Source organism: Anolis sagrei, chromosome 1, assembly GCF_037176765.1.
Source record: "Anolis sagrei isolate rAnoSag1 chromosome 1, rAnoSag1.mat, whole genome shotgun sequence".
Taxonomy (NCBI): domain Eukaryota; kingdom Metazoa; phylum Chordata; class Lepidosauria; order Squamata; family Dactyloidae; genus Anolis; species Anolis sagrei.
Window position 1 is genome coordinate 5333678 of NC_090021.1, and position 10551 is coordinate 5344228.

The 10551-nt window shown below is 46.7% G+C and overlaps 1 protein-coding gene across 1 annotated transcript in view; it reads left to right on the forward strand.

Annotated features, from left to right (window-relative positions):
* Nucleotides 1–10551, forward strand: part of EFR3B (EFR3 homolog B) — a 148939-nt gene that overhangs the window by 10275 nt on the left and 128113 nt on the right. The window lies entirely within an intron of this gene.

Here is a 10551-nt window from a genome sequence, read left to right on the forward strand (position 1 = left end):
TACATCCCGTATAGACTACTGCAACGCTCTCTATGTGGGGTTGCCTCTGAAGACTGCCCGGAAGCTACAACTAGTCCAACGTGCGGCAGCCAGATTACTAACAGGAGCGGGGTACAGGGAGCATACTACTCCTCTGCTGCGCCAGCTCCACTGGCTGCGAGTTAGCTTCCGAGCACAATTCAAAGTGCTGGTGTTGACCTATAAATCCCTAAACGACTCCGGCCCAGTTTACCTGTCCGAACGGATTCTCCCCTACGAACCATCAAGGTTGTTAAGATTTTCCGGAGGGGCCCTGCTCTCAGTCCCACCACCTTCGCAATCGCGAGGGACAGGGCCTTCTTGGTGGTGGCCCCTCGGCTTTGGAACTCTCTCCCGATGGAGATCAGATCTGCCCCTTCCTTCCTGACTTTCAGAAAGCTGGTAAAGTCTTGGCTTTGGAACATAGCATTCTCAGAATGATGATCGAGTCAATAACTGTTGAACACATGGGCGGATGATGATGAATTTGTGATTACCTCGACGACTTGGCTTTATGTAACTATTTGATCTGTATTTTAATGTATTGTAATGTATTAATGTACTATGATGTTATTATGTTTTAGCTTATTTGTATATGAATTTCCTGTTATTAGCTGGCCTGAGTCCCTCTTCGGAGGTCGAGAAGACCGGGTTATAAAAGCTCTAAATAAATAAATAAATAAATAAATGGATCTGTAATTGGTTAAGTGGACGAACACAGAGAGTGCTCACTAATGCTTCCTCTTCATCTTGGAAAGAAGTGACAAGCGGAGTGCCGCAGGGTTCCCCCCTGGGCCCGGTCCTGCTCAGGATCTTTATTAATGACTTAGATGAAGGGCTAGAAGGCATGATCATCAAGTTTGCAGACGACACCAAATTGGGAGGGATAGCCAATAGTCCAGAGGACAGGAGCAGGATTCAAAACGATCTTGACAGATTAGAGAGATGGGCCAAAACTAACAAAATGAAGTTCAACAGTGACAAATGCAAGATACTCCACTTTGGCAGGAAAAATGAAATGCAAAGATACAGAATGGGGGACAACGCCTGGCTCGAGAGCAGTACGTGTGAAAAAGATCTTGGAGTCCTCGTGGACAACAAGTTAAACATGAGCCAACAATGTGATGTGGCGGCAAAAAAAGCCAATGGGATTTTGGCCTGCATCAATAGGAGCATAGTGTCTAGATCTAAGGAAGTAATGCTCCCCATGCTCTATTCCGCTTTGGTTAGACCACACCTGGAATATTGTGTCCAATTCTGGGCACCACAGTTCAAGAGAGATATTGACAAGCTGGAATGTGTCCAGAGGAGAGCGACTAAAATGATAAAAGGTCTGGAGAACAAGCCCTATGAGGAGCGGCTTAACGAGCTGGGCATGTTTAGCCTGAAGAAGAGAAGGCTGAGAGGAGATATGATAGCCATGTATAAATATGTGAGAGGAAGCCACAGGGAGGAGGGAGCAAGCTTGTTTTCTGCTTCCTTGGAGACTAGGACGCGGAACAATGGCTTCAAACTACAAGAGAGGAGATTCCATCTGAACATTAGGAAGAACTTCCTGACTGTGAGAGCCGTTCAGCAGTGGAACTCTCTGCCCCGGAGTGTGGTGGAGGCTCCTTCTTTGGAAGCTTTTAAGCAGAGGCTGGATGGCCATTTGTCAGGGGTGATTTGAATGCAATATTCCTGCTTCTTGGCAGAATGGGGTTGGACTGGATGGCCCATGAGGTCTCTTCCAACTCTTTGATTCTATGATTCTATGATTCTATGATAAATAGATGCAGGCGAAACATCAGGAGAGAATGCTTCTAGAACATGGCCATATAGCCCAAAAAACCTACAACAACCCATTGATTCCAGCCATGAAAGCCTTCGACAACAACAATAATAAAACCCAGAACTTCAATCATTGCCCGATACCAAATGAAATACTCCCTCCTGGGCACACAGAAAACTGGGTGACTTGGAAGGCACTGAACTGACTGTGCTCTGGCACCACGAGATGCAGAGCCTTGTAAAACTACAACTCCCAGAGTCCACAACATGTTGGGGCAGAGTCCACAACATGCGAGTGTGGAGAAGAGCAAACCACAGACTACCTACTACAATGCAACTTGAGCCCTGCCATATGCACAATGGAGGACCTTATAGTATCATCAGAGTGGCTCCAAGTGGCCAACTACCGGTCAAAGGGAATTTAATAGAATGCAAAGTTTGCAAACTATGTGTGTGCTTGTGTGTTTTCTTTAAATACAATACAACTGTTTGGTTTGCTCCTGACATGATAAATAAAATCTAATATATCTGTGGAATGTCCAAGGTGGGAGAAAGTAATCATTATATTATTAGGTTCTTGTGGGTTTTTTTCGGGCTATAGAGCCATGTTCTAGAGGCATTTCTCCTGACGTTTCGCCTGCATCTATGGCAAGCATCCTCAGAGGTAGTGAGGTCTGTTGGAATTAGGACAATATCTGTGGGATGGCTGGGATGTGGCTAAGAGCTCTTCTCTGCTGGAGCTAGGTGTGAATGTTTCAACTGACCACCTTCATTAGCAATTGAAGGCCTGCCTGAGCCTGGGAAAATCTCTTGCTGAGAGGTGTTAAGATGTGCCTGGTTGTTTCCTCTCTGCTGTTTTGCTGTTGTAATTTTAGAGTTTTTTTTAATACTGGTAGCCAGATTTTGTTCATTTTCATGGTCTCTTCCTTTCTGTTGAAATTGTCCACATGCTTGTGTATCTCAATGGCTTCTCTGTGTAGTCTGACATGGTGGTTGTTGGTGTGGTCCAGCATTTCTGTGTTCTCAAATAATATGCTGCGTCCAGGTTGGTTCATCAGGTGCTCCGCTATGGCTGACTTCTCTGGTTGAAGTAGTCTGCAGTGCCTTTCATGTTCCTTGATTTGTGTTTGGGCAATCCTGCGTTTGGGGGTCCCTATGTAGACTTGTCCACAGCTGCATGGTACACGGTAGACTCCTGCAGAGGTGAGAGGATCCCTCTTGTCCTTTGCTGAACGTAGCATTTGCTGGATTTTCTTGGTGGGTCTGTAGATTGTTTGTATGTTGTGTATGGCTGATTCCAGCCATGAAAGCCTTCGACAATACATTAACTGTTGACATTTGTCAACAGTGACAAATGCAAGATACTCCACTTTGGCAGAAAAAACGAAATGCAGGGATACAGAATGGGGGACGATGAGGCCTGGCTCGAGAGCAGTACGTGTGAAAAAGATCTTGGAGTCCTCGTGGACAACAAGTTAAACATGAGCCAACAATGTGATGTGGCGGCAAAAAAAGCCAATGGGATTTTGGCCTGCATCAAGAGGAGCCTAGTGTCTAGATCTAAGGAAGTAATGCTACCCCTCTATTCTGCTTTGGTTAGACCACATCTGGAATATTGTGTCCAATTCTTGGCACCACAATTCAAGAGAGATATTGACAAGCTGGAATGTGTCCAGAGGAGGGCGACTAAAATGATCCAGGGTCTGGAGAACAAGCCCTATGAGGAGCGGCTTAGGGAACTGGGCATGTTTAGCCTGAAGAAGAGAAGGCTGAGAGGAGATATGATAGCCATGTATAAATATGTGAGAGGAAGCCACAGGGAGGAGGAGGGAGCAAGCTTGTTTTCTGCTTCCTTGGAGACTAGGACGCAATGGAAGAATGGCTTCAAACTACAAGAGAGGAGATTCCATCTGAACATTAGGAAGAACTTCCTGACTGTGAGAGCCGTTCAGCAGTGGAACTCTCTGCCCCGGAGTGTGGTGGAGGCTCCTTCTTTGGGAGCTTTTAAACAGGGGCTGGATGGCCATCTGTCAGGGGTGATTTGAATGCAATATTCCTGCTTCTTGGCAGAATGGGGTTGGACTGGATGGCCCATGAGGTCTCTTCCAACTCTTTGATTCTATGATTCTATGATTCTATGATTATATTATTATTCCTGCCTGGCAGAAGGAGTCAGAATAGATGATCTTTGGGGTCCCTTCCAACTTTAATATAGACTGCTTGGGAGTCTAAAGTTCTGTGAAACAGAGGCTGGATGGCCATCTGTTGGCCAGGCTTGGGTTGTGTGCTTTCCTCCCTGGCAGAAGGGGTCAGACCAGATGGCCTTCGGAGGGCGATCTCCCCTGCCTCCAGGTTTCTATGCTACTCCCATGGGTCCCTATGGCCTTTTCTTCCCTCTCCCTTTTCCTCCTGTCTTGGAGCCACTCTTCCTCCGCGGCGCCTTGACAGCTGCTCACATGTTTCAAGGGTGCCAATTTCCAACAGCGCTACGTCTCCCAGGGGAAAGTACTGGGCACCTGGAGCTGCAGCTCATCCTGGCATCCTTCCCTCGTCACTCTGCCGGCACGGCGGTGGCTGCTGCTGCTACTGCTTCCATTGTGACACATTCCCCTGACATTTAAGGGATGCAAAGGAGGAGGAGGAGGAAGGGGGCACCTACCGAGAGACTGGCATTTCCGAGGCTGACCTTCCCTGCTGAGACCCTGCTTGGTGCCATCTGTGCCAGAGACCATATTTACTTGAGTCCAATGTGCCGTAGAATCTGATGTGCACCTCCCTTTTCAAAGTCCTGAAACCAAAAAAAGGATTTACTGTTGAATGTAATGCACAGCGGCAGAAAGTGCCCTTTTTGTCATATGGCCATTGCAGTCGTTGTTTGCTTAGAATCCCTTCTTTCAAACAGAAAAGTGTTTCAGCATCAATGGTTCCAACGACAGAAATGAAATCCTTTGCATGCCTCTATCTACACTGTAGGATGAGATTTTGTACTGCATTAATAGGAGTCTAGCGTCTAGATCCAGGGAAGTCATGCTACCCTTCTATCCTGCCTTGGTTAGACCACGCCTGGAATACTGTGTCCATCACTAAAGGGAGATGTTGACAAGCTGGAATGTGTTCAGAGGAGGGCGACTAAAATGATCAAGTGTCTGGAGAACAAGCCCTATGAGGAGTGGCTTAAAGAGATGGGCATGTTTAGCCTGAAGAAGACAAGGCTGAGAGGAGACATGATGACCATGTATAAGTATGTGAGAGTCAGGGAGGAGGGAGCAAGCTTGTTTTCTGCTTCCCTGGAGATTAGGATGCAATGGAACAATGGCTTCAAACTACAAGAAAGGAGATTCCATCTGAACATTAGGAAGAATTTTCCTGACTGCGAGAACTGTTCAGCAGTGGAACTCTATGCCCCAGAGTGTGGTGGAGGCTCCTCCTTTGGAGGCTTTTAAACAGAGGCTGGATGGCCATCTGTTGGGGGTGCTTTGATTGCAAATTTCCTGCTTCTTGGAAGAGTGGGGTTGAACTGGATGGCCCATGAGGTCTCTTCTATGAATCCATTTGGTTCAATGCTATGGAATCGTGGAAGTTGTAGTTTCACAATCCCTCCTTGAGCCTTCTCTGCCAAAGGATACTAATGCTTTAAGGTAAAGGTAAAGATTTTCCCCTGATATTAAGTCTAGTCGTGTCCGACTCTGGGGGTTGGTGCTCATCTCCATTTCTAAGCTGAAGAGCCAGCATTATCCATAGACACCTCCTAAGTCATGTGGCCAGCATGACTGCATGGAGCACCGTTAACTTCCCACCTGAGCCGTACCTATTGATCTACTTACATTTGCATGTTTTTGAACTGCTAGGTTGGCAGAAGCTGGGCTAACAGCGGGAGCTCATGCAACCTTTCGGTCAGCAAGTTCAGCAGCTCCGCGGTTTAACCCACTGCGTCACCAGGGCCTCCAAACTACAGTAGTTTGCTTTACCAAACTACAAATCCCAGGATGGCATAGCACTGAACATGAAGTCCCGAAGCAGCTTCCCCCCTTTTTTTTTGACTCAGCATGAAGATGACCATATTATGTGAATTGGATGCACACCTTTGTTTTGGTGGGGCAATTTGAGGGCCCTTGTTTTTGCAAAGCTGCATTCAGGGCCGAGTGTCCTTCTTGACGTTTCGCACTGGCGGCTTCCTCATAACCAAAAGATGCAGGCAGAGCCTTCTGATCCAATTTAGCAAAAAGCAGTGTGTTTTCTTGCTGCCAGCGAAACCTCACACCCGGCTTTGGCTGCTTTCCTCCACTTCGCTTTGCTTTGATTTGCTGACAGCAGCAGCAGCCCAATAGCCTTTGGTGAAGGTTGCAGGAAAGATCGCTCATCTTCTCGGCTGGCATTTGAGATGCATCTTCCATTCTAGGATGCACCCTTTTCCCTATAAACAATAACATCTCTCAAAATTGAGTGCGCCTTGTAGTTGTTTTTCATACACACACACATACATACATTCTACCTTTGGCATCTAGGTTAAATATTTTGTAGTGATAAATATAATAAGTAGCCATTGTTTATTTTTAGATCTTATGAATGGCCCCATGACATAATGATGTGGGTCACTGCTCGAAAACCCCACCAGGACTTCAAGTTGGTCATGATGAGTCTGTGTGCCAGGTTTAGTACATAGCATTAGTTTAGAGCATTGCAGCACACTAAAATATCTGGGAGTTATTCTGGACCGGGCTCTGACGTTCAAAAAGCACTGCTTGACTATCAAGCAAAAAGTGATTGCTAGAAATAATATTGTACGAAAGCTGACTGGCACAACCTGGGGATCACAACCAGACACAGTGAAGACATCTGCCCTTGCACTTTGCTACTCTGCTGCTGAGTACGCATGCCCAGTGTGGAAGACATCTCACCACGTTAAAGCAGTAGACGTAGCTCTTAATGAGACATGCCACATTATCACAGGATGTCTACGCTCAACACCGCCGAAGAAATTATACTGTTTACCTGGTATTGCACCACCTGACATTAGTTGGGAAGTAGCAGCTTGCAATGAAAGGACCAAGGCAGTGACATCTCCAGCCCATCCCCTGTTCAGATATCAGCCAGCACATAAATGCCTTAAATCAAGAAATAGCTTCCTAAGAGCTACAGAGATACTCGCAGGAACACCTCAGCAAGCAAGAATCCAAAAGTGGCAGGCGAAAACCCGGAAACTCAATCAGTGGCTGAGACTCATTCCTAGGCACACAGAAGAGTGGACAACCTGGAAGGTGATGAACAGACTGCCTTCTGGCATCACGAGATGCCTAGCCAACCTTAAGAAGTGGGTCTACAATGTGGAGTCCACGACATGTGAGTGCAGAGAAGAGCAAACCACAGACCACCTACTACAATGTGATCTGAGCCCTGCTACATGCACAATGAAGGACCTTCTCATAGTGACACCAGAGGCAATCCAAGTGGCAGCTTTTGGTTAAACGACATTTAGTATAATGCCAAGTTTTTAACTTTGTGTTTGTAAATACATTATAACTGCACCCTCACTTCGCTTCTGACATGATAAATAAATAGTCAAGATTTATCTTCCTGAAGAACTTCCTGACTGTGAGAGCCATTCGGCAGTGGAACTCTCTGCCCCGGAGTGTGGTGGAGGTTCCTTCTTTGGAAGCTTTTAAGCAGAGGCTGGATGGCCATCTGTCAGGGGTGCTTTGAATGCAATATTCCTGCTTCTTGGCAGAATGGGGTTGGACTGGATGGCCCATGAGGTCTCTTCCAACTCTTTGATTCTATGATTCTATAATTCTATGACAGGCCGAGCTTCTCGTATGCCTCTGCACAGGTGTTTAGAGTGGCTTGTAGATCTTCTTCTGAACGCGCACAGACGACGTTGTCATCAGCATACTGGAGTTCTATAACAGATGTTGTTTTTGCTTTCAGTGTGCTGAGAGATTAAATAGCTTGCCATCTGTCACAAGAATAAGCAATTACATATATTAGAAACCGACACTTTCTCATTACGTTATTTTCCAGATCACCAGACTGGGCCACAGCAACGCCTGGCAGGGGATGGCTAGTCTAATATATAATTAAAATAAACTTACTGGTAGTACAATAAAGGATATAATAAAGTGAAATAAATAAGTCTATAAGATAATATAATTAAAAGGCTGGGTGGCATGTGAGCCCAACTCGACCGTCCACAGTACAGAACTGTAGCAGTTTCATCCTGCTTTAATTGCCATGGAACCCAGTAGTTTTGTACTTATGTGTTCTCCCCCAAACAACACATAATTCGACAGACAGAGGAAACAAACAAGGACATCTAACCACCTCTCAACAAAAGATTGCTCCAGGCACTGCCAGGCCATCAAATGCTAATATTATCTACATTGTAGAATTAATGTAATGTGATACCATGGCTCAATGCTACAAAGCCATAGGAGCTATCATTTTAAACGGTGTTCAGACTCTAAAATTTCAACAGCAAAACAACAGAGAGTAAACAATCGGACACACCTAATCACCTCTCAACAAAAGATTTCCCCAGGCACTGCCAAGCCATCAAATGCTAATCAAGGTGATCAGTTGAAACATTCACACCTAGCTCCAGCAGACAAGAGTCCTTTGTCCCACCCCAGCCATCCCACAGATATATAAACCCTTTTTCCTAGTTCCAACAGACCTCACTACCTCCGAGGATGCTTGCCATAGATGCAGGCGAAACATCAGGAGGGAATGCCTCTAGAACATGGCTATATAGCCCGAAAAAACCTACAACAACCCAGCAAGAAATACTGTTTACCCTCAAGCAGAAAGAAATTACATATATTTTGATGGATTCATTTCAATTGGTTCAAACCGAGGATGTGGACAAGGTGCTTGGAGGAATGAGAGCTACTACATGCATCCTAGACCCCTGCCCATCCTGGCTTCTAAAGGAGGCCAGAGGGGGATTGGCCGAGTGGGTTAAGGTGGTGGTTAATGCCTCCCTTCGGGAAGGCATTTTTCCAGCCAGCTTAAAGCAAGCTGTGATAAAACCGCTGTTGAAGAAACCATCACTGGACCCCACTCAATTGGTAAACTATCGGCCTGTTTCCAATCCTCCCTTTTTGGGCAAAGTCATGGAACGTGTGGTGGCCTCACAACTCCAGGCATTCTTGGTAGACACGGATTATCTAGATCCGGCGCAGTCTGGCTTTAGGCCGGGACATGGTACCGAGACAGCCTTGGTCGCCTTAGTGGATGATCTCCGTCGGGAGCTCGACAGGGGGAGTGTGTCCCTGTTGGTGCTTCTCGACCTCTCAGCGGCCTTCGATACCGTCGACCACGGTATTCTTCTGGGACGCCTCGCAGGAATGGGCCTCGGAGGTACTGCTTTGCGGTGGCTCCGGTCATTCCTCGAGGGTCGGTCTCAGAAGGTGTTACTGGGGGACTCCTGTTCTACCCCACAACCGTTGTTTTGTGGGGTTCCTCAGGGTTCAATATTGTCCCCCATGTTGTTTAACATCTACATGAAGCCGCTGGGCGAGATCATCCGGAGTTTCGGGGTGCGGTGTCATCTGTACGCAGATGATGTCCAGCTCTGTCACTCCTTTCCACCCGCTACTAAGGAGGCTGTCGAGGTCCTGAACCGGTGCTTGGCCGCTGTGACGGTCTGGATGGGGGCGAACAAATTGAAATTAAATCCAGACAAGACAGAGGTGCTCCTGGTCAGTCGCAGGGCCGAACAGGGTATAGGGTTACAGCCTGTGTTAGACGGGGTCGCACTCCCCCTGAAGACACAGGTTCGCAGTTTGGGTGTGATCCTGGACTCATCGCTGAGCCTGGATCCCCAGGTTTCGGCGGTGACCAGGGGAGCATTTGCACAGTTAAGACTCGTGCGCCAACTGCGACCGTACCTTGGGAAGTCTGACTTGGCCACGGTAATCCACGCTCTGGTTACATCCCGCCTTGATTACTGCAACGCTCTCTACGTGGGGTTGCCTTTGAAGACGGCCCGGAAGCTTCAACTAGTCCAACGAGCGGCAGCCATGGTATTAACAGGAGCAGGGCGCAGGGAGCACACAACTCCTCTGCTGTACCAGCTCCATTGGCTACCGATCAGCTACCGAGCCCAATTCAAAGTGCTGGTTTTGACCTTTAAAGCCCTAAACGGTTCTGGCCCTACATACCTATCCGAACGTATCTCGGCCTATCAGCCCACCAGGACCCTAAGATCTTCAGGAGGAGCCCTTCTCTCCATCCCGCCTGCTTCACAGGTGCGGCTCGCGGGAACGAGAGATAGGGCCTTTTCTGTGGTGGCCCCCCGGCTTTGGAATGCCCTCCCTATTGAACTAAGATCAGCCACCTCGCTAATGGCATTTCGGAAAAATCTAAAAACTTGGATGTTCGAGCAAGTTTTTAACTAATTTCCGATGTAAGGTTATTTTGACCATGGACTTGCAACCAAGGATAACGAACTGAACTACGATTTTAACTATGAGATGTTTTCGACTTGTATTGGTGGCCCGATACTAAGTAGGTTCATACTATGTATGTTTTATGTCTTGTATTTTGATATCTTATTTTATATTTTTAAGTGACTATTGTATTTTAACAAGTTGTAAACCGCAATGAGTCGCCGCACAGGCTGAGATATTAGCGGTATACAAGTGTATCAAATAAATAAATAAATAAATAAATATTAATTACATATAAACCAACACTTTCTCATTAGGTTCTTGTAGGATTTTTCGGGCTATAGGGCCATGTTCTAGAGGCATTCTCTCCTGACGT